We start from the raw sequence: 24,951 nt of genomic DNA on the forward strand, positions 1-24,951 counted from the left end.
ATGCCATGAGAAAAAAAAATGTTTACATGCTACCCAGTACCAAATGAAAAAGGTTGAAAGTTTAAAAGAAACTTTTCTTTCCTTTTCTTTGCCATTCATAGGAGGGTTTCTTTTTCTTCTTCTTTTTTTCCTTGAAAGTCAGAAAGAATGTTAGAAGACAAGGAAACAAAACAGCAAACAAAATGCCATTGTATTGTAGTAGCAATTCATGGGAAAAAGCTTGTCAGCCTCCTAATGCCTCACTCCTAGGAGGCTGTTTTGAGGCTGTTTTACCGCAGGCAAAACACAATAACTTGGGAATGAATAAAATATTAAATACCAGTGAGAGTTTCAGAGGAATTTTATTTTTGATTGCTTTATTTAATGCTGCATCCAAATTATCCCAGCACAGCCAGCCCACTGCCTAGCTAAGCCTCCACTCAGAACCAACATTCTCTCAACCAGAGAATTAAAAGGCAAGCTTTGTCCTTGGGTTTCTTCAAAAAGATTTCTGCAGGCAAGCAACTCTTCTCATTCACCTGCACCAAAGAAAATAATCTAGAATTTATTAAGACAGCATTTCCCCAGAACATAAAGCAAAACAACCACAGCATTCCCAAGCCTGATAGCTCACTGTATTGGCCTAGGATTTAGATATTTTTTTAACCACATATTTCAACTGCATAGGAACCATAATACATGTTTCATAATAGAAACTTTGGGGTTCTGGTAACTAACTTCCTGGCTCTGTGAGACTAATAATTTTATTAGCTGATTGACAAGAGTTTGCAAAGCAATCAACACAGTGCTGGGCACCTAGAAAGAATCCAGTGGGTGTCAGCTACCAGTACAAGAATGATAGTGATGATGATAATGATATTGGCAGAGTCTGAATTGTGTATTGTACACTTGAATTTGGAATTTAGATGATTCGTAGACATACCCATCTTTTCTATTGCATATTTATGTGGAAAAGGATAGGGAAGTCAAAGAGTAGGCTCTAGGAGATTAATGGGAGAAAACAAAGAGGTAGAAAATTTTCATTTTTTAAGGAATTAACTAAAAGCCATATTTTTATTGGATAAGTTAACTCTATGTTTTATCTTACATTATATTCAATACTCATGCATGATTAATAAGGTGCTTCACCCCTAATGTTGTATGTTCAGAGTGCTGTCTCTGTAAAAGACACTTGCCCTGGGTAAGCATGTGAATTTGGGTTGGATCTTTAATGATAACTCCTAGCTGGTGTTTCTGTATCTGGATTAACTTTGGAGGCATCCCATGGGGTACCAACCCCGGTATCCACACTTCAAAGGACATCACCATGGAAAGCCCAAGTCTATTCCTCCTCTCCCTTCCTCCTCCCACCCCTAACAATGCTATAATTAGCAGAAGGGGCTGCCTATTACCTTTTTGCTGGGGTTTGGCTAATAGTAGTAACATCTGCTAGGCTGTTGGTTGGGGAGACATGGAGCATTTGATCAGAGTCACAGATGTAAAAGTGACATCTGCTTGTAACAAAGGAAGGAGAAACAAAATTAAATTAGGCAGGGAGCCCTCTCTGTCTGAACTAAAAAAAAAAAAAAAAAAAAAAAAAAAAAAAAAAAGACTATTTGAAGGAGAGGGGAAAAGTAAGCATGAGCTGACCAAGCTTGCAGGACAGAGCTAGTGAAGAGGATCATGATTTTTCTGGGCCACCAGCTGCCAGAATAACTGAGGTAGCAGCACCCCAAGTCAGCAATGTCCTGAGACCTTGAAGGCATCTTAATGTTTCAAAGAAAATGGCCAGGCAAAATTGTCCCTCTCAGTGAAGCAATGTCCTGGCCTATGTGAGTAGAGCGTGGACTGAGAAATCATTTTCAGGTTGAAGACAGGAAAAGGCACCAAGTCAAAGCCTCCAGGTTGCTAATATCCCAGAGTGTTTGGATGAGATTGAGCAGAAACAAGAGTTTTACTTCACATTTGTATTAAAACTCCTATCATCATGAGCCGTTCTTCACTAGGCTTATATGTGTGACTAGAAGATTGTGTCTGGCAGTTAAAACTGTCCACACAGTGTCTGAAAAAGGGCTCAGTGGGGTGGGGGCACACAGAGGCCATTGCTTAACAACCTCTCTACTTTTGTTCTAGGAAACCACCTTCTCACTCATGCTCTCCCTCTTCCTATAATTTCCAAAATTTCTTCAAACGGAACACATTATGATAGTTTTACATGAGTTCATTTCACAATGATAACAAGCTATTGAACAAGAATTGTCTCAATTTCCTACTTCCCCATCCATAAGCCAAGTGACTTTGGCATAGACTTCATCCTTCCACGATTCCCGCAGCCAGGAGCAGGAAGCCTGTTCTAATTGAAAGCAAATCCCTGCATCATGCTTTGGAGTCCAGTGTCTTCCACTAGCTCAGGGGTCTTACCTCACTCTTCCTCGGTCGTGGAGCTCCATATTCTCCTGCTCATCTGGACATACCCTGTTGTCCTCTAAACATGCTCAAGTCACACTCATGCTAATAACCACTCACTCTCTATCCTCTCTTGGCCACACTTCACTGTCACTATGGATCTCTTTTCTCCCCTGTATAGTCAAATATCTTGCAGTTGTCTCTTCTCACTGTCTTTGTTTCTTTGCTTCTCAGTCATTCTGTAGCTTCCTCCACGGTGGCTTCCTCATGCAAATGAAACATTTCTCATATGGCCATCAAATCCACTGGGGATTCCAGGTCTGGAATCTTGAATGTGTCTGTCACTAGGGAAGTTTAATCAATATTTCTGGTTCTCCCCACTTCTAAGCACATGTTAATATTTCACTTACCTACCCCCTAGAAGTTAGGTTCAGCTATGTGATTTGTTCTGGCCAATGAAAACAGGATAGAAGTAGAAAGTGTGACATCCGGTGAAAGCTTAAGAGCAAGCATTCAAATCCTTCTCTCTCTCCTTTTTCCTCTCCTATGCTCCAAACAGTGACTGCTTTGTGGGCCTGAGTTCCACAGTGAGGATGCTATGGAGAAGTCCCAGCAAACCCACAATAGACAAGTATTTTTCAGCCTATCAGGGAAAGCTTCCAGAAGAGGTGACATCTTCTATGCTGGGTATCACTGGGTGAGTAGGAATGAGCAAATAAAACAGTGGTGAAGTGACAAAAAGAGAAGCTTCCAGATATAGGAACCAAAGCCAGAGAGACCATGGATGTTTGGGAATCTATCCATAGTTCTGGTTAGTTTTTGTTAGAGAAGGAAAAAGGAGCACCCAAAAAGGGCTTTGGTGATACACACGACAGGAGGGGTTGGCTGGACTCAGATCCTGCAAGACTGTGGATGTAGTTTAGTGTGATTTAAGGGGGAGAGGTAAAGAAGCAGGGAAGCCAAGAGATAAATTAGGAGGCTGTGGCTCAATGCTAAGCAAGAAATGATGAATACTTACACTTGAGAACAGTGTAGGATAAGTGAATGGACTCAAGAAATATTAAAGCAGGGCTGGGATTGTGGCTCAGTGGTAGAGCGCTTGCCTAGCACGTGCGAGGCCCTGGGTTCGATCCTCAGCACCACACAAAAATAAATAAAAAAAAAGATATTGTGTCCAACTGCAACTAAAAAAGAAATATTAAAGCAGTAGTGTTTGAGGACAGATAGTCTCTAGTCCCTTTGTTCCATGCTAGGAGTGCAGGGAATCCAAGAATATACTTCAAAACCAAAACCCCATATCCATTGGCAAGTTCTTCATTTTGTGACTTGGGTCCAGTGGTCCTCATTAATACACTTACTTCTCTGGGCTTGCTATCACTAGATGGTATCAGCCATTCCCTCACTACAAAGACCCATATTTACTAAACACTATGTGGTAGAAATCTGCACTTCTTGAGAGCTGATTTGGCGAGGGAGCAAACCCAAGACCTTCAATTGTCTGAGCGGGAGGGGAGCTGCCAGAATGAAAGTGGGCCCCAGTGTGCATTCTGGGAAAGTTTGGGCACCATATTTGCAGGATCAAGGACCCATGCTGGACTGTCCATTTCACCTATCACTCCTCCACTGGGGGAAAACCTTTGTTGCTTCAGGGGCCAGGATAAGACATTTATCCTTTTTGTTAATTGAATGATGGGAGAGGTGTCTGGAAATGTCCCTCTACATGTATTTCTCTATGAAAGAAAGAACCTGGGGCAATGTGTGGTTGGAAATCAAAGGAGGTACCTGAACTAGGCAAGAGAGTAGGATGGGTAAGGGCAGTGATTATTATCTTCTATCCCTCCATGCTTTCAGTCTTAGAATTTTGTTATCCCTCCTGGGTGTGTATTAGGGAGAAAATGCCAAAAGCCTGGTGCCTCAGAGGAAAGGAACCCCAGTGGTGACAGAACAGGGTTCTACAGAGGCAACTGTCCTGCGTGGTGCTTCCTTCCGATTGTCTCTCCAGTCACAAGCATAGCTATCCATTGCCTCCATCCACAGGAAAGCCTGCCTTGTTCCTGGTACCCAGGCTCTATGTTGCCTCCATCATCCTCAGAATTAATTCCAGTGAGACAGTCGTGCCTTTTTAGTCAGCCCAGAGACCCCAACCAGAGGTGTGTTGGGAACGCCTGGAGTCATTCGCTGTCTTCAACGGCTCAGCCTTGAAAGACATATAAAAATGGATGAAACTTTGAAAGTGCCCCAAATTGTTTTCCTTCCTGAGTCTTCAAAGGACCCTGTTGTTGTTTTTGTTTGTTCATGCCATTTTGTTTCATTTAGGAAGTTTGTGGGTTTTGCCAGTAATGCGCGGCAGCATCATGCATTTTAATGTGAATTTCAGCTGATTCAGAATTTAGAAGCAAATGCAATCCAGTACTTAGGGACAGGCACCACGTGTCCTAGACCTCAGGAGCCAGAGACAATAAAATGGTTACAATGATGCATGTTTGTAGTATTTCCCCTTTTAGATATAATGGAGAATGTTAATTTTTTTCTTCTTTCATTTCCTTTTCCTAGTGCTGGGGATTGAACCCAAGAGCACTCTACCACTGAGCTATATTGAGACAGGGTCTCACTAAGTTGCCCAGGCTGCCTTGAACTTGCAATCCTCCTCCCTCAGCCTCCCTTGAGAAACTGGATTACAGGTGTGAGCCACTGTGCCTGACTTTATTTTTAAACACATGTTTCTTCTCTCCTCTGTCAGCTGGTTGGTTTACCATGATAAGTTAAACAATAGCCTTGAGAATTACAAGGCTGAGGGTTCTAATCCCGGTTGGCTGCTGACTCCCTTGTTTTTTCATGAGCCTTTACCATTTGAGCTTGGACTTGCAGAAGGGAAGGAGGAAGATGGATTTTTAAGAAGAGACAGGGAGGCTGCTAAAGGGAAATGGAACATAATAGTGGACAAAATAACATAGTGAGTCACACAAGAGACTACAGGGCAGAGGCCAACAGTTTTAACCCAAATCCTAGGGAGACATTTTTTTGGGTGGGCAGTAACAGGGGATTGAACTCAGGGGCACTCAACCACTGAGCCACATCCCCAGCCCTATTTTGTATTTTATGTAGAGACAGGGTCTCACTGGGTTCCTTAGAGCCTTGCTTTTCTGAGGCTGGTTCTGAACTCCTCCTGCCTCAGCCTCCCAAGCCACTGGAAATTACCGTCATGTGCCACGATGCCCAGCTCTAGGGAAACCTCTTGAGTGAGTAGTGTTAACTGCTGGGAGGTGAGTCACAAAGCACTCAAACAACCCCAGGGCAGGGCCCAGGCTCTTCTAGGGACAAAGCTGAGGCCAAACTGGGCCTCTTGGGCTTGCGTTGGCCAGGCCCACACTCTTGGGGCAAATTTCTTCTTCATTGGAAATCTCACTACTATCTGCTGAAAGGGGCCACTGAGGCTGTCCCCTCGTCCCTGAGGATGGAGAGCAGGCAGCAAAAGTGCTCCAAGAGGAGGTCAGTCGTTGCTTTTGAGAGATGGTCAGGCCAGAGCAGGCTGCACCCAACAACAACAACAAAAAAAACTATGGTGTGGCCAGACGTGGCCCCAGGGATCCTCTTCCTTTTTTTAAAAAAAATTTTCCCCCAGTGCTAAGGATTGAATCCAGGACCTTGAACATGATAAGTAAGTACTCTGTCACTGAAATACACCTTCAACTCCCCTCTTCTTATTTTTATTAATTACCCTTTTTTTAAATTTCAAAGTAATAAATATCCATTATTGAAAATGTTATGGCATATATGAGGCAAAAATTAGAATAAAAGATTAACTCTTTGATCATTTTCCTGCATGTACATATAATTTTTAAAATAAATTATAACTTTTTAAAAAGGACTGAATTGTAACCTCCTTTCCCTCCTAAATTATGTATCATGAATATTTTGCCATACTCAGAAATATCCTTTCAACATCATTTTTTATGGCTACATGGCATTCCACTAAATGATAAACCCTAGTTTGTTTAGTCTACCCCATTTTGTTGGACATTTAGGAAGCTTCTGATTTTTAAAATGTGTTTAAAACACTGCCCTGGATATGCCCCTTTAGCTAAATCTCTGCACAGCCTTGTGCTTAGGCTTAATTCCTAACGGTGGACTTCCTTGGTCACAAGAGTACATATATTTTAAAAAGCTTTGGATGCATATTGCAAATTGCCTTCCTATAAGGTGGCACCAGTTTATTACTTGCAAAGCAGAATATTCGAGTATTAACAGTCCGGTGCTCACTAGCATTATGCAGTACCATCAAAAAGTTTTGCCTTTCCTCTTTCTATTGTGCTACTGTATAAATGAGCAAGTGTTCTTAAGAAAGAGAGAGGTGGCCTTGTGTAAGTAATGATTCTGTGCCAAAGAACGAAAGCAGGAATAGGCAGCTTTAAATAATGATGGAGATTTATAAGAATGGAGTATAAAAGCCAAAGCCAGATTTAGAAAATAAAAATCTGATGACGACGAAGGGCTCTTGATGTTAGAGCCAGATGATCAAAGGTATCAACTTAGTACTTGGGATTGATTTTTTTTTCAATGTTGAGAAATGATAAAGAAAACTGGATAAAACTCCTATTTTAATTCTGTCTTTTCTGTCAAAGAGAATGAACCTCAGAATGGAAAGAATCAGCAAAAACATCAGGGACAGGGACCAGGGCCCATGTACAGAGTAAGAACGGGAAAGCCACTTAACTGTGGCTGAGAGAAGGCGTCCGTGGGGCCCCAGAATGACTGGGGGTTTTGTGGAACCTTTGGGAAAGAAGCAGGATGAAAAGACTGCTTTTGGGATAAATGCTTTAATTTTCAGAAAGGGAAGGAAACTGGGTTCTGAAAATGATATAGACCAGTGACCTCAAGAACAATTTCAGGGAAATTTTTAGATTGGATTAAAAGATGATTATGGGAAATTTTACACATATACAAAGGAGAAATATCAGGAAACATCAGCCAGATATCTCACCCAAATATACAATTATTGACTCCCAGCCAATCTTGTTCCACACCATCCTCCCTTCTACCCCCTACTACTCATTTATTTCAAGCATGGCAAATCTGACATATAATTTCCTTCTTGTTAATTATTTCAGTATTTTCCCTAAAGTATAGGATTTTTTTCTCTTTAAATATACAATCACAGTTCCATTATCACATCAAAAATATGAACAATTTTGTAATGCGTTCAATTAACCAGTGTTCAGTTTCTCCTGATTGTCTCAGGATGGAGATATATATATATATATATATATATTTTTTTTTTTTGAGTTGGTTTGTTTGAATCAGAATGTGAACATGGCCCATGCATTGTTTCATTTTTATGGCTCTTAAATATCTTTCAATCTGTAGGTTCCATCCCTTTCCCCCTTTCTCCTTACAATTTATTTATTTACTGCCGTGCTGAGGGTTGAACTCATGGACTCACATGTGCCAGGCAAGCGCTCTACCACTGAGCTATACCCCAGCCCTTGCCATTTATTTTAGAATAAACTGGGTTATGTGTGTCATGCAATTTCCCACATTCTGGATGTGGCTGAGAGCCTTCCTGTGGTGTTATTTCACTCTAACTCCTATTTATTTCCTATAAACTGATAGCTGAATCCAGAGGCTTGTTCAGATTCACTTTCAAGTTTTTTGCAAGGCTACTTTACCAATAGAACTGTGTACTTCCTGTTGCACTATATCCAGAGACTGGTTGTTTGTCCTTTTATGACATCAGGGTTCATCTATGGGATTTGAATGTTATCAACAGGTTAATTTACTAACTAGAATGCTGCTATAAAGAAAAAGTTTCTTTACCAATTATTGGGTACCATCACCATCATCACCAGTATACTCTTTGCCAATTTCATTATCACCAGCATTATTGACGGGATAAATGACAAATTCTGTCTTTTTAAACCAGCTTTGGGAATAAGTTCATTCCCTGGCATCCTTCAGAGATCATCAGTGGGTTTTTTTGTTTTGTTTGTTTGTTGTCTTGTTTTGTTTTACTTAACAGCATTATGCACTCATGGGTCTAAACATAATTTATGTATTTTCTCTCATTGTAATATAGTTGTTTTCTGAATACTTAAATTATCCTAGCTTTGACCAGTGGGCACTTCTTCATTTTGGCATCCCAGTTCTTTTAACAAGTCCTCTGATTATTTCCTGTCTGGCTGGTACCAAAAAGGGTCTAGCCTTATCTTTGGTACTTTTCCCTGGTATCAGCCATTTTCCCAAGGAGCTCTGGTTCCTTTTATTTGGGAATTAGTATTTGGAGACCACATTGTGAGTCTAGATTCGTTTTCAGAATGAGTGATTTATGAGTATCATGCAAAGGAAGAGGCTCAGTAGGTACCAGGGTCAGTTGAACTAAAGTCATCAAACATTTATTAAATAATATGTGGCTCATTCTAAATGAGGGAGAGGAAAATAGGAATAAACAAAAATCTGGGACATGATGCTGTTGGGGAAGTAAACCAGGCATGAAATAAATATGCCTGAAGTTAAGGGGTAAAGCTTCATCAAAGAGGTAACATTTGAGCAATAGAAATAGGCAGACAGGGTGGAATGGAAGAAGATTATGGGCAGACAAAAGAACATGAGCAAAGTCTCAGGACCGTCAAAGTGCATGGCGTACTTGAACAAGAGTCTGATTTACTTCATTTCCTTTGACAGGGTTAGTGGATTTAGAGAACAGCCAAATGCAGTAGACATAATGTATCTGGACTTCAGTGGGGCATCTGTCCAGGCCTATCATGATATCATTGTGGACAAGATGGAGAAATATGGACTAAATGATAGTACCATTAGGTGAATTAACAACAGTTAGGTGAATAAATGAACCCAAAGGATGCTGATTAGTAGATTGATGTTAGCATAGAGGATGGTCTTTGGTAGAGTGACACAGGGCTCTGTCTGGTTCAACATTTTTATCAATGATCTCAGTAAAAGCATAGAGCAAATACTTAACAAATCTGCAAATCATACTGAGCTACGTGGGATAATGAGTAGTCTTAGTGACCAAATCTGGATTCAAAAAGATATTGGCAGGTTGGACTTCTTGAGATAAAAATTTCTAGGGATGAATGTAAATTTTTACAGCTGAGTTAAAAAAAAAAAAAAAAAAAAAAAAAAACTAAGTGAAAAAGTACTCCCAGAGGGCTGGGGTTGTGGCTCAATGGCAGAGCATTTGCCTCGAATGTGTGAGGCACTGGGTTCCATCCTTAGCATCACATAAAAATAAACAAATAAAATAAAGGTATGTTGTCCATCTACAACTACAAAAAAAAAAAAAAAAGTGCTCCCAGACATCCAGATTACATGGAAGTAGCATGGTGAGTTGACTGCACATGAAAAAGATGTAAGAGTTTAGATCTGCACGAGATATTATTAATGTGCATGGATAATAGCAAAGCGCACAGAATGGGGAGGGGGCATGCTGCTCGGCCGCCGGGCTGTTCGGGTCATTTATGGAGAATAATTTGAAAGAGTAATTGACAAATGGGGTGTTATAGACAGCTTTTCTGCTACTGTGACCAAAAGACCAGACAAGAACAACTTAGAGGAGGAAAGTTTAATTGGGGCTCACGGTTTCGGAGTTCTCAGACAGCCGACTGCATTGTTGTGGGCCAAGGTGAGGTGGGACATCATAGGGAAGGGCCCAGTTGAGGAAAGCTGATCCCCTCAGGGCAGCCAGGAAGCAAAGTAGGGGGGAAGGAGCTGCAAGAAGAGCCCGTCTCCTCTGGCCACACCCCACCTGCCTCCAGTTACCACCCAGCCACTCCATTCAAACTAGGATGGACTGATGAGGCTCTACTTCTCACAATCCCATCACTTCACCTATAACATTTCTGGATTAACACAGGAGCTTTTCAGCAATACTTTATAACCAAACCATAACATGGAGGTAATTTATAGGAAAAAACTCTTGACATGGAGAGGAATTTAAAAAGCTATAACAAATTTGAATCTTGGCTTTTTAGCTCAGATCAAGTGAAAAAGGATATAATAAACCTGGGCCTATAATCCAGAGACTTGAGAGGCTGAGGCAGGAAGATCACATGTTTGAGGTCAGCCTCAGCAACTTAGTAAAACCCTGCCTCAAAAAAAGAGGCTAGCAGGTGGCAGTTGGAATATAGCTCAGTGGTAAACCATCTCTGGGTTCAATGCCAAGTATTGGGAGAAAAAATCTATAAGAAGGACTCACAAACCTGGCATTAAGGAATTTACAGGGACTAGGATAGCTGTAGAGCTACTGTGCAAAAGGCAAATAGAAGCCCCTCACAATAATACCCTAGGGCAGCAGCAGAGGATAGCTAGGGGGCCGCTGGGCAGAAGTCAGAGGGAAACAGACTTCTGCTCTGTAGAACTTTCTAACAGAGCTCTCTGGAGGTGGAGAAGGCCACCCCACAGATCAAACCTGCCCTTTTGAAGACAGAGGTGACGAACAGGGAGAGTGCTGAGGAGCGTCCAGCACCTAAAGCAAGATTCTTTTCTGTATCACAGTCTGTGACTGTCCTCCTTAGCAGCCTTTTCTTCAGGCTCTGACATACTTGTGCCCATCACTTGAGTACTTGGGGCCACCAAAACGTTCTTCATCCACACAAGGCCCCGCTCTTTGGTGCTTTTCTTCCTCTTAGACAGCACTGTCCAAGTTCCATACACACTAAGAACCAGGAGAGCTGAATTCTAATTTCAGTTCTTCCAATGCTAATTGTAGCACTTCAGGTGCGGTAGATTTAAGAAGGTCACAAGTTCTTTGACCTTCCTCCCATTGAGAGGTAGAGTCTAACTTCTCTCTCCTTGAGTTCATGCTAGTCTCATTGAATGATTTGACCAACAGAATGTGGTGGAAGCTTGGGACTTCCAAATTTGGGTCATAGGGACCCTTGCTGTTTTCACTCCGGCTCCCTCCGTGTCATGCTCACCCTGTGAGGAAGCCCCAGGAGTCACTGGTGTGACCATGGGATAGGGGTCAGGGTGGCAAGCCCCAGTTGTTCCAGCTCTCAGACATTTGAATTGCCCCAGGTAAAGCTGCAGACATATGAAGTAGATCGCCATACACCCCGGCTCAGTCCACATTTCAGATGTGAGAGCAAAATGGGTGATCGTTGCATTTTCCATCACTAACTTTTGGGGTGGTTTGCAACACAGAACACCAGGTAGGCCAGCTGCTTCTCTGGGGATCAATTTTGAATCTGTCCATGAGACGAAGGAACCTAATACTTTCTAAGATTCCTTTCCACCCTGACATTCTACGCAGCAGACCCTTGTGATCCCTGGATTCCTTTACACTCTTGGAAATCATTGAGAACCCCACAGAGCTTTCGTTTATGTGGGATATGTCCACTAATGTTTGCAAATGAGAAATAAAAACTGAGAAAAAAAATGAGACTATTCACTCAGCACTTTTAAAAGAAGTAACAATAAAATTTATTAAATGCTAGCACAAAGAACAAACTTTGATGAAAATAGTATTTTCAAAAAAATATATGTATTATAGTGGTATTGTTTTACATTTTTGCAAATTTCTTTAATGGGCACATAAAAAGAAAACAGCTGGATTCTCACATCAGCTTCTGCTTTTAAGTCACAATGTCACATTGCATAAACTTCACAAAATTTCAGTGTACAATCAAGAAAGAAGAAACATGAACAAGGTAGAGTATATTGTTATTATGAAACTAGTTTCAACCTCAGAGACCCCTAGATGAATGTTGGGGACTTCCAGGGGTCTCCAGACCATACTTGGATAACCATTGCTCTAAATAAATGATGTGGAAATTTCATCTATATTTAGCCATTGAAGCTGATAACAACAGGTTCAAAGTTTTAGAGTGGTGTGCACTTCAACAAGGATCACACCTCCTTCCAAAGAATAATGGTAGCATTTAAAAAATGCAGAAGGTCATTTATCTGGCTGAGGTCCCCCCAGTGCTCCACTCACAGATGGACAGGCCTGCCCTCTTGGCCTCCACTGAAGTCTTGCCCTGAGTCTTGAAGGCTGCAGTTTCAAGAATGGACCCATCAAGGACAAGAGGAGAGCACAGAAAACAAGCACTCTCATGTCATCCAAGGCTCTCACTTTAAGAGAAGATGTCTTTCTTGTTTTATGGACAGAGAAAGATCCAATGAGTAATTAGCAAAGAACTTGAGATTACCAATTCTCATTGCTCCTACTTTCAGCAATTAGATTGGGCTCTTCATCATATCCTAACTATGCTAAGAGACTCTGGTAACATGGAGGTAATATGCTTGTTTATTTTAATTAAATTATTGAAAATCAGAAATGATATCATATCTAGCCTTTCCTAGCAATGTAGAGATTTCCCAGAACTTTTAGCTGCATATTTTTAGTAATTGCATTGTGCTAATCAACTAAAATGGCCCAGGATAAATGTTAATAAATAAACATAATCATAATCATACTCCTAGACAGATCCCATTGCCAAGAACTTCAAGAAGTCCTTGAATCCATCCCTCTGCCTCCAGACCTGCTTTCTCTTCCAATCAATTCTTGACAGAAATAATATAGAAACTATGTTATGTAGTGGGTTACTTTCCTTTTTTCTTCAGATATCTTAGTCTAGAAAAATGGCAATGAATTTAAGTTATTTTAGAAAACTTAAAGAAGACTGAGATATTGCAAAGTTTGTTTAAAAGAAGACATAATATACCAAATGAACCATTTTTACTACAAAGAAGGCAAATACTTGCAAACTTACTAAGTCTACATATGTTGGGTATGATTTAAGATCTCAGGCCAGGCATGGTGGCACACATCTATAACCCCAGTACCTTAGGAGGCTGAGGCAGGAGGATCGCAAGTTCAAAGCCAGCCTCAGCAAAAGTGAGGTGCTAAACAACTCAGTGAGAACATGTCTCTAAATAAATTACAAAATAGGGCTGGGGATGTGGCTCAGTGGTCAAGTACCCCTCATCCCCCCAAAAAATCCTTTATGGCTGGGTTAGAGAATTTTTCTTGATAACAAATTTTCATAAATGATGAATTGGGTTTTTTTCATCTAGTTCTGATATATTTTAATTTTTTTAAAATTTCAAAAGATATATAGACTATAAAACCTAGGTATTTATTTATCTGGGGGAATCATTAGAATTATCAAAGATAAATCAAAGTATTTATTTTGTTACCTTTAGGAATAAATGATTGACAAGAGAATGTCAAGCAACAACATGGTTGATAATAGCCTTTAATTTTGGTTCTGTAGTATTTCCTAATAGGGTAGTTCCTGAGTTATCCAGGACTCTCAAATAACAAAATAATAAATACTGGGCTGGGGTTGTTGGCTCAGTGGTAGAGTGCTCACCTAGCAGGCATGAGGCACTGGGTTTGATCCTCAGCACCACATAAATGTAAAATAAAGATATTGTGTCCACTTAAAACTTAAAAATTAAAAAATACATTTTTTTAAAAAAAATAAGTAAATACTAACACAAATTTCAAATAATAAAACAATTTTCAATTAATAAAACAATTTTCTGGGAAGCACTGATTATGGGCAAAAGAAACATGTCACTTAAAATGCTTATGGCTCTTGAGTCAGAGCTTAAACTTACAGATCATGAAAGAAGAATATTTTGCATGTGAAGAGACGGCCTGTGCTTCCTTTCTCGGAGTGTGACTCATGGAGGCAAGCAGAACTTTTTCTAGACTTGGGTTCTGTAAGTTGCACAGGCATTTACAGCTGGGCTCAGCCAGTGCTGACCTCAAAACTGATTGAATACCCAGCTCAAGTCACAACTCTGAGCTGTTCCATATGAAAAGTGTGCTATTCGCTGGTCAGGGAGGGCTGTCTTCCTCTCCAGCCCCAAATATCTCCTCCAGTGTCTAAGACCTTTGTTCTGAGAAAGAACCCATTGGGACCAAATCTGAAGAAGAGAGTTAACTCCTCAAGCCTTTATCAGCTTTTGTTTAACTGAGACAGATACCCATGTTGGGATAGGGCAGTGAAATTTTGGACTAAGTGGAGAATTCTTACTCATAACACCAAAAAACATGATTCATAAGAAATTGATATATTGTATTTTGTCAAAATTAAAAGCATTTGTAAAAGACTCTGTTAAAAGGATGGAAAGATGAGTTATAAATTGGGGGAATATATTTGTAAACCAAGTATCTAATCAAGGTCCCACGTCTGGAATTAAGAACTCTCAAAACTCAACAGTTTGAAAACAAAAATATTCGATTAGTGAACGGGAAAAGATGTGGAAAAGGCATTTCATTAAGGGGAGACACAGAAGGAAAATAAACACATTTGAAAATGTTCAACATCATTAGCCATTGGGGAAATTAAAATTAAAACCATAAAGAGATATCACTAAATCCCTATTAGAACAGCTCAAATTTAAAAACTTGTTTTTAAAGTGATAATGCCAAATTCTGGCAAGGATTTAGAGAAACCAGATCCCTTAAATGTTTTTTGTTTCTGTTTTTTAAAAAATATTTTTTTAGTTGTTGATGGATCTTTAATTTATTTATATATTCATATGTGGTGCTGAGAATCAAACCCAATGCCTCACACATGCTAGGCAAGCTCTCTACAAGCTGAGCTGCATACAACTCCAGCCCAGTTCCCTTAAAGGTTGATCATAGGGATGTAAAATGACACAGTCACTCTGGAAAATCATGTGGCTGTGTCCTATAAAACTAAAAATGCAGATAGACACAAGCCAGCAACTGCACTCTTGAGTATTCATCCCAGAGAAATAAAAAATTAAGAATCTGTAAACATGGATGTTTGTAAACACTTTACAAACACTTTAGCCCCAAACTGAAGACAACCCAAATGTCTTTTGAGAAGTTAATAGTTAAAAAAAAAAAACAAAAAAACGACTGCTTCATTCCCAAGGCTACTAGTCAGAAATAGAGGGGAAAAAACGATTCATATAACAACAAATTTCAAGAGATTTATGCATGACTCTACTTATATAACAAAACTAGAGAGAGAGGGAGAAAGATTCCTGGTCACCAAAGGATGGGAATGCACAGGGGGGCAAATATAAAAAGGTAGTTTGAGAGATGTCTTATCATGATGGAAGAGTTCCAAAACTTGATTGTGTTGATAGTTACATTAATCTATACATGGGTTAAAGTTACATGGAACTAAAAAAGTATTTAAGATTAAAAAATTTTTAAAAATGTGTACATTGCCTAAGACTAAAAAACCCACACACACACACACACACACACACACACACACACACACATCTACAGAAACACACAAATGAGTGTGTGTAAAATGAAAACTGACTAAGGTCTGAAGTCCAGTTCACACTGTTGTATCCATGTCTATTTCCTGGTTGGATCTTGTGTACAGCTATATAAGATGTCACCCCTGGGGGAAGTTGAACAAAAAGCACGTGGGACTTTATCCACTACTTTTGTAACTTCTTGTGTGTCTATAATTTTTTCAAAATAAAAGCTTAAGAGGTGGGGGTGGCCACCAAAACAAACTTCTTGTTTACGCTTTTACTGAGCCCAGATCTACCCTCTCTGTTTTAGAGATTGCTTTCCACCCCGACACCCTGACTCTTTTCTTCATCTTTAAAAATTATTGGAAAGTTTCAGAAATGGGGTGTCTGGAGTTGCTCTTATCTTTGTCACTGGAAGTTTGAGCTGTTTAGGGTAATTCTGGTTTTCCTACTGAGAGTATGGTAAGATGGCACTTCCCCTACCCATACGAAGCTAGGCACAGTCACATAATTTGCTCTGACCAGGGAAATGTGAGCAGAAGGGACATTAGTTACTTCCAGAAGAAAGTTTTCAGGCATTATAAGATTCTGAGTGCCCTGAGTGACATATGGACAGGTACCCTTGTAACAACCAGTGGAAACAACTTACAAGTGAAAAAGAAGCTTTTGCTGTGCTACCCTTGGGAACCCACCCTATCTGACACAGAAGCAAAGATGTGTCAGTTTATCTTTTCAAAAAGCAATTTGGCAAGGAATTTTAATTTCCTTTGGTACAGGAACTTAACTTGTGGGAATATGTATCCACAGAAAGTCATGAAATACCATCCAAAACTTTATGTACCAAGATACTGAACAAGGAATTATTCATAATAAGAAAGAATAAGCAAACCAGAACAATAATTCAACCTCAGAAATGACATGTCATAGATGTTCAGCAAAAAGGGATGCATAAACAAAACACGGCTCTGTGGGATACACAATGTGATGCAGTCATTAGCATTTTGTGGGAAAGTGTTTATGTTTTAATATTAAATAAAGGATCCAGGACATAAAATTGCATATGAAGTAATTAGGTAAGCACATGCATAAAAATACTAGTCACCACAAATAAAAGGTGTGACAAGTCAAAGAATGGAAATGATATTTGCAACACATATATTTAAAGAATTTAGCATTTAGTATGTGTAAAGAATTCCTATGGAATTAAAAACAAACATCCAAAGTAAAAATGGGGGGAAAAAAAACATGGAGAAAGGGGAACTCCTATACACTGTTGGTAGGAGAGCAAATTAGTATAGCTATGACAGAAGTTCCTCAGAAAACTGGAAATAGAGCTACCATAAGATCCAGCAGATGGAATACTGAGTGTATGTTCAAGGATTTAAAATCAGTATGCCAAAGAGACATCTTGTCTGGCTTAGATTAGATGTTCCCCAGAAGCTCATGTAAGACAATGCAAGAAAGCTTAGCGGTGAAATGATTGGGTTATGAGAACCTTAAACTCCTCAGTGCATTTCTCCCCTGACAGGGATTAACTGAGTATCTCCTAGGCAGGTAGGGTATGGCTGGAGGAGGTGGGTCACTGGCGGCTTGACTTTGGGGTATCTGTTTTGTCCATGAGGGGCACTCTCTCTCTGCTTCTTGGTGGCCATGTCCTGACCCACTTTCCACACTGTTCTGCCACGATGTTCTGCCTCATCTGAGCCCCAAGGAATGGAACCAGCCATCTGTGGACTGAGACCACTGAAACCATGAGCCTCAAAATAAACTTTTCCTAAAAATTGTTCCTGTGAGGTCTTTTGGTCACAGCCATGAAAAAGTCGACTAAAACCCATCTGTACTCCCACATTTACTGCAGCGCCATTTGCAAAAGCCAAGATAGAGAATCTACCTCGGTATCCACGGACAGGTAAATGAATAAAGAAAATGTGGATACACATTTCCACAAGATGAACTCCTGTATCAAAAGAAATAACTATCCCTTGCCAAATTGCCTTTTGAAAGGTTATATCCATATATCTTTACATTTGTGTCAGGGTGCGTCCCCAAATGTAACAAAGCAAAAGCTTGTTTTCCACTTATGTGTATATGACATTTTATTAATATTCCATTGTGTGTATGTGTTTACACACACACAATGGAATATTATTCAGCCATAAAAAGAATGAAACTCTGTCATTTGGAGCAATATGGAAGGAACTAGAGGACGTTATGTTTAATGAAATAAGTTAGGCATAGATAAATACTATGTGTTTTCACTTATATGGAAGCAAGTTGATCTCAAAGAAGTAGAGAATAGGATAATGGTTACCAGAGCCTGGAGGGGTATGGAGGATGGTTAATAGGCTTAGGGGTATATTTGGATAGAAGGAATAACTCCTGGCGTTCTATAGCATTATAGGATAACTACGGTTGGCAATAATTAAATATTTCAAAATAGCTAATGGAGAGAGATCTTGTATGTTCTCAACACAAAGAAATGATACATGTCTGTTTATCAATTATCCTGAGGCCATCATTAGACACTGCATTCATGTATTGGAATGTCTCACTGTATCCAATAAGTACGTAATTACTTTCTATGTGTTAATAAAAATGAAAACAGAGAAACTGTGAACAGTAATGCACACCTGTAATCTCAGCTTCTGGGGAGAGTGGAGCTGAGGCAGGAGGATCACAAATTGGAGGCCAGCCTGGACAACTTAGTAAGACCCTATCTCAAAAATAAAATAAAAAGGACTAGGGATGTAGCTCCGTGGTAGAGCAGCACTTGCCTAACATATGTGAGGCCCTGGATTCAATTCCAAGTACTGCAAAAATTTAATTAAAAATATATTTTTAAAAAATGGACAAAAGCTGTGAATAGGCAATTGCAGAAAGGAAATTCAAACAATAAATAAAAATTAAAAAGATGTCCACCTTCACTGAGAATTGGGGAAATTAAAATAAAAACAGGATATTTTGCAATCGAGAAGGAAAGAAGTTTTAAAACCTAAAAATACCCAGAGGCTATCAAAACTGTGAAATGAGCTCTCTGGTCTACTGCTGGTGACTTCACAAAAATGGCCACAACTAGAATCTCATGCCCTTTGACACAACAATTTTATCTCTGAACATATTGTATAGAAGCTCTGACAGATGTGCACAAGTGATGCATACCATGGTGCTTTTCGAAACTTTGTTTATATGGCAAGACATTGGAAACAGTTAAGAATCCAACAATATGCCAGGTGTGGTGGCACAAGCCTGTAATTCCAGCAGCTCAGGAGGCTGAAACAGGAGGATTAAAAATTCAAGGCCAGCCTCAGCAATTTAGCAAGGCCCTAAGCAACTCAGGGAAACCCTGTCTCTAAATAAAATATGTAAAAGGCTGGGGATGTAGCTTGGTGGTTAAGCACCCCTGGGTTCCAACCTCAGTACCCACTTGACCACAAAAAATCCAACACAATAAAAGGGATAAATGATGGTCATGAAATTGAATGTTATCAATAGTTTAAATGAATGAACTTGACTTACATGTACAAACAAAAAAATTTGAGAACACCATTGAGTGAAAAGGGCAAGTTGTGAAATGGAAAAGTGTGATTTAATTGGTGTAATTTAAAAAACACATGAAACTGTGTGTTGTTTATGGACACATGTGGATACAATCCGAAGAAGTTTAGGGAGAATCCATACCACCTTTAAGAAGGTGGAATAAGTGGTTTTGATTCTTAGTGTTTTTGTTCCTTTAAAAGGGGGGCAGGGGGTTCAAAAATACAGCAAAATGTTAAAATTTGTTAAATAAAGCTGGTAGATTCATAGAAGTTTATTTCATCATCCTCAGTATTTTCTTGATGCTTAAAATCTGTCATTATTATAACATTAGGAGGAAATAAACAAGGTTTACAATGATTGTCTATTAAAATTGTGTGCAACATGTCATCTTATACTTTTATGAAATTTCTGGATTATCCTCCATAAACACATTTATATATCTTTTACTTAGAAAAATCAAAATGAATCCATCCTTGATCTCAGACAGTTTTCATGGAAAGGAAACTGCTGTGATTATGGTTTTCTTGCCTATTCTGTAGCAGATAGGACACAAAATTGTAAAGAGTTAAAAAAAAAATATTTTCCCTTCTTTCCAGCTTTAGATACAGAAAAGGAATTACCATCAAAAATGGAGGAAATGAAAGAACATTTGCCTCTCCTTCCACATGGCAAAGCCCTTGGCCCAGCCCTGGATGTCTGCTCAGGCACTGACTTCTTTGGCCCCCACTCCTCTCCTATGGTTAATTTTGAATATTAGACTTCAAATCTCCCCCTCCACTGTCTGGAAGTTAGTCCCCAAGCTGTGCCCTGGCTCTGTCATGGTTAATACCAATGCTCTGCTTTTGAGACCTTCCTCCTCAGTCTTGAGTGCTGAGAGAGAATTCAGTCTCCCTGCCTGAATAGAATGGCTGGGTGGTTAAAGGCACCAACTTCCAAGGATGATTCTAAGCCTGTTCTACCACTAACTAGTTCTATCATCTTAGACAAACTAACCTCTGGAAGTTTAAGAGTTTCATGTGTAAGGTGAAGTTCTGTTAGTCTGTTGTTTGTAAAATAAAGAAAATTAAAACCAAACACTCTCTCTCTCTCTCTCTCTCTCTCTCTCTCTCACACACACACACACACACACAGACACACACGGACGTATTAAATACTATAACTCTATAACTACGGGGGCCAAGATAGATGCTGAAGAGCTCATCTCAGATGCAGCCAGAGGATCTCAAACTCTGGCACTGGGAATTATTTCCCCACGTCTCAGTTCTGTGTGGGTCACATTTTCAGTCAAGATCTCCCCAGGAAGGGCAAGATGGCCACCACAGGTTAGAGCTTCCACCAAAACAGCTTTGACAAACCCAGGGGACAGAAGAGCCTCTTTGCCCAGAGTCCCAGCTGGGGCCTTGTGCCTATTGCTGGAGTCAGAGTTGGGACCCATCCACCTGATTATAGAGACAGATAACAGCTCTTGGAAGGAAAGCTGAGTTGCTTCTCATAGATGAGGGGAGAATGTGTACTGGTAAGGCCTGAAACAAAGCAAAACTGGTCCAGAAATGTCACTACAGGAAATAATAATATCTGCTTTTCCTCATAAGGTTTTTATGAGGTTAAATAAGAAATTAATGCCATGCTCAATTAAGCATGCCTATAAGCCTTCAAGTTTCACCATTACAATCTCTGTTCTAGCCTAATACCTAGTACCTAAAGGTACTTAGAGATCCCTTTTGCTTAATCTTATCAAAATGTAGAATTACATATGGGTTGTCTATCCATATTAGAAAGACTAATAAAGACTATTTATGTGTAGTTTGAGGAAGGAGAAGACAGGCATATGTCTTATTCATTCCTAAAGATTCAGTGTCTGGCACCTACTAGAAACTCAGTTAATATTTTTTCATATTGAACTGAAAATAATTATGCTGAAACTCTTTCCATGAAACCCAGGGGATGTTGGTAAAATTAAACCATGTGGAATTTGAGTAGTGTTAATGTTTTGTTCATAGATTTCATGTATTTTTGCATATGTTTTATGGCATTTATATTAGATTCATAAATAAGATATTGCTCTGTTTGTGTGAACTCAATAAAATATTTTAAAATAACAATAAAAATGTCGTCCTGCCCTCTTATATATCTGTGGGTAATTTCGCTGATTTCTTAGCTCTTTGAGACTTAATGAAAGAACTCTGCAGGGTGGCAAGTTAGTGACAGCAAATGTGGCCTGGCCAGTAGGAAATGGAAAAGTCTTTGGGTGGCACGCATTCACAGTGGGGACAGACACCACTATAGCAAACAGCCATCCTGGGAATCATGCTCTCCCACCCGCAACAGGCGTGTGCCCTGGTCAGGTCATTTGTCAGGCATCTGTCTGTTCAGGTAGCATTCTTGCAAGGGGGATTTTCAACACACATGCACGTGCATGTACACGTGCATGTGCAAGCGTGTGTGTGTGTGTGTGTGTGTGTGTGTGTGTGCACGCACACACACACACACACACAGACACAGACACAGAGTTAATTGCCAAGACTTTTTATTACAATGCATGGTGGCTCCAACTTCTGAACTGGCCGATTATTTCCTCGTCAGGTGTAGGGAGAAGTCAATTACAGAGACATCATTCAATCACTGTCCACTTTTTTTTTTCCTTGTAGTACTGGGGATTGGACCCAGGGGCCCTTTGCCATCAAGCAACATCTCCAGTCATTTTATTCTTTTATTTTGAGACAGGGTCTCACTGAGTTGCCCAGGCTGGCCTTGAACTTACTACAATCCTCCCGCCTTAGCTTCCCCTAAGTAGCTGGGATCACAGGTGGGGGCCACTGCTCCCAGCAACCACTGTCCACTTTGCTGTTAGAACTGAGACTATACACTCAGAGCCCCTACACCAGGGGTTTGGTTGAAAAAGATCAAATAAAGAGGAAGTTGCACTTCTATTCCCGAAAACTCAGCAATCCTCAAGCAAATTAAAACAGGATCTGAAATTCAAGTTCTGCAAGAATTCGGTCAAACTGAGATTTAAAGAAATGTGGTCAATAAGGATGAAACTACTATCATTCCTCATATCATCTAATCCATCCTTATCACGACACGAGGGGAGAAAGTTCGGGCCAGATTCTTGCTAAAACACTTATTTTGGAATCAATGGGAGCTACCATTGAGAAAACACTTCATGAATGACTCCCTTTAACCCTCATGACGACCCCATGACTGTGGCTGTCCCCAGCTAACAAAAGAAGAAATTGTGGGCTGGGATTGTGGCTCAGCAGTACAGTGCTCATCTAGCACAGGCGGGACCCGGGTTCGATCCTCAGCACCACATAAAAAAAATAAAGGCGTTGTGTGTGTCCATCTACACCTAAAAATTAAAAAAAAAAAGAAGAAGAAGAAATTGAGGCCCAAATAGATGATGTAAGTGATGATGTCATACGGGACAGCAGGGTGGGCAGAAGCATTTAATACTCTCATGCTTCCTTACCACATTTACTATGCAAAGCACATTAAACTGTTCTCTATTTTAAATTAACCTATTCTAGAATTTTGAAACTTTTAAAATTTAAATTTTTAAAATTTTAAAAATTCCAGTTTCTCTAATCATTATTGTCATAATAAGTAATTTAGTTAATTCCCGTCAAATTTTATGGTAGGCTAAAATAATGACCTCCAAAGATATCAGGTCTTAATCCATGCAACCTGTGAATGTGAATCTGTATGGAAATATCTTTACAGATGTGAGTAAAATAAGGAGACTGGGATGAGGAGATTATAGAGATAATCCAGATGAGCCTAATGTGACCACGTGAATCCTTTTAATAGAAAGGCAAGGAGAGAAGAGAAAGAAGAGAAGAAGGAAACCTGGGTACCGCAGCAGAGATGCAGAGTGAGGTGGGCACAAGTCACAAGAGGGTGGCAGCCACAGAAAGCAGGAGGAGACATGGAGCTGATAAAATGGTGCTGATTCTTGAGATATCAGTGATGCTGGCTTCAGAATTCTGGTCTCTGCAACTGTCAGGGAATTTTTTTCTATCGTCTTACCTCAATAAATTTGTGGTAATTTGTTATAGCAGCTATAAGAAACTCATACATGTATGGAGCCCTGTGCAAGGTCAGTGTGTGTGTGTGTGTGTGTGTGTGTGTGTGTGTGTGTGTGTATGTGTGTGTTTCTCTGATCTTCATACTAACATTATGAAACAAGTATTACATTTGTATAAAGAAAAGTGAAGTTTAGAGAGATTAAATAAGTAAGCCAAAAGTCCTAAGCAATTATAGCAGAACTGAGATTTTATTTTGAATAGGATAGGAGCAATCAGAGTGTTGCAAGTCCTTATTATTCATAGACACTAATCACCATACAAATTCCAATCATCCTGTTTCATCTGCCCTCCAAAAGGAGGAATAGATAAGGATTGTCCCACCTGAAGGTCAGAACTGGGATTTGAATCTGGGTCTGTATTATTTCCACTCCACCACTTCTCTTATTAGCTATTCAGTACTCTTTAAGTGAATTGGGATAAACAAATGGGAATAAATGTGGAAGGATTATTGGAGTTTTATTTATAAAAGAAATTTCAAAACACCTGGATGTATATTACTGAAGATTCCGAGGTTACTGAGTCTAAAGTGGATCATCACAACTACATTCCTACACCAAAGGCTGTGGTATAAAGTGCTCTATAACAATCAGCTTTGGTCAAGAACAACTCATCCCTGATGGTCAAAACTCCTGAAACCTCCTACAGGAAGGGAATATGAAAAACTCAGACATAAGCTAAGTGTTGTTGAACATAGAATACAGAATATTTTAAAGAGTTTTATGTAATTTTATTTTTTGTACAAAAATGCATAAAGCAATTTTAAATCCTCATGGAATAGAATGAAATATAAATATACATGCAATTATTTACATCAACCAAATGGAACACAGAATTTAAAAAAAAAAAAAAAAAAAAAAAACTTTTAAACCATCATTTGGTTTTTGCCTAAATTCTAAAACAGTTCCAATTGAAGGAAGAAAGGACAAAAATTAACTTTGAATAGTGTTGCTTTCCATTTATTTATTTTGGCTTGCCTGTGAGTGGCCTTTGTTAAATGGTATTTCAGTCTTAGTTCTTCCAGCAGATAATCTCTTTCCGTTGGTAAGCAATGAAAAAGAACAGATAAAGAAGTTGCTGCATAATGAATTATGACTCTGTTAAAATCATTTCATCACTGGTGTTTATAAAAAATGTATTAGGCTGGCTGAAGATGTAGCTCAGTGGTAGAGTGCTTGCCTGGCATTCATTAGGCCCTAAGTTCAATTCCCAGCACCAAAAAATAAAAAATAGATAAAATAAAATAAATAAATGTGTGTGTGTGTGTGTGTGTGTGTGTGTGTGTATGTGTGTGTGTGGCATATATATGGATAGATGGGTATCTGTCTCTGTTCTACCTGTAACTAGATTCAATACACATCCTAGGAGAGCCTACTATTACAAAATGACATGCAAGTCGCTGCTTTAATGCAAAGGCCAGCAGTCCTAGAGGAACTTAGACACCAGTTATGATGATCATAATGATAACCAACGTCTCTGCAGCACTCACTACACACGGGCATTTTTCTCAATGGATTCCTCGTATTCATTCCTTAATTCTCACAACTCCAGAGGTATGTTCTGTTCTTGTGACCCCTACTTTAAAAATCAAGAAAACAATGTTTAGAAAGGTTCAAACTTGTCCATGATCCTTCAGCAGTGACTGAGCTACCATGTAAACTATATAGTCTGCTTAAGAAACCCAAGCTCTTAACTGTTCCTAGATCAGAAATCAGACAAGGGTACAGTT

The 24,951-nt window shown here is 39.5% G+C and overlaps 1 non-coding gene across 1 annotated transcript; it reads right to left on the reverse strand.

Moving 5' to 3' along the window:
- Positions 1 to 23,422: 23,422 nt before the first annotated feature.
- On the reverse strand, positions 23,423 to 23,553 carry LOC143406578 (U8 small nucleolar RNA). The gene has a single exon (XR_013092225.1). It is a non-coding gene; the product is annotated as a U8 small nucleolar RNA (small nucleolar RNA).
- Positions 23,554 to 24,951: the final 1,398 nt, after the last annotated feature.

The sequence above is a fragment of the Callospermophilus lateralis genome, chromosome 8 (assembly GCF_048772815.1).
Source record: "Callospermophilus lateralis isolate mCalLat2 chromosome 8, mCalLat2.hap1, whole genome shotgun sequence".
NCBI lineage: Eukaryota > Metazoa > Chordata > Mammalia > Rodentia > Sciuridae > Callospermophilus > Callospermophilus lateralis.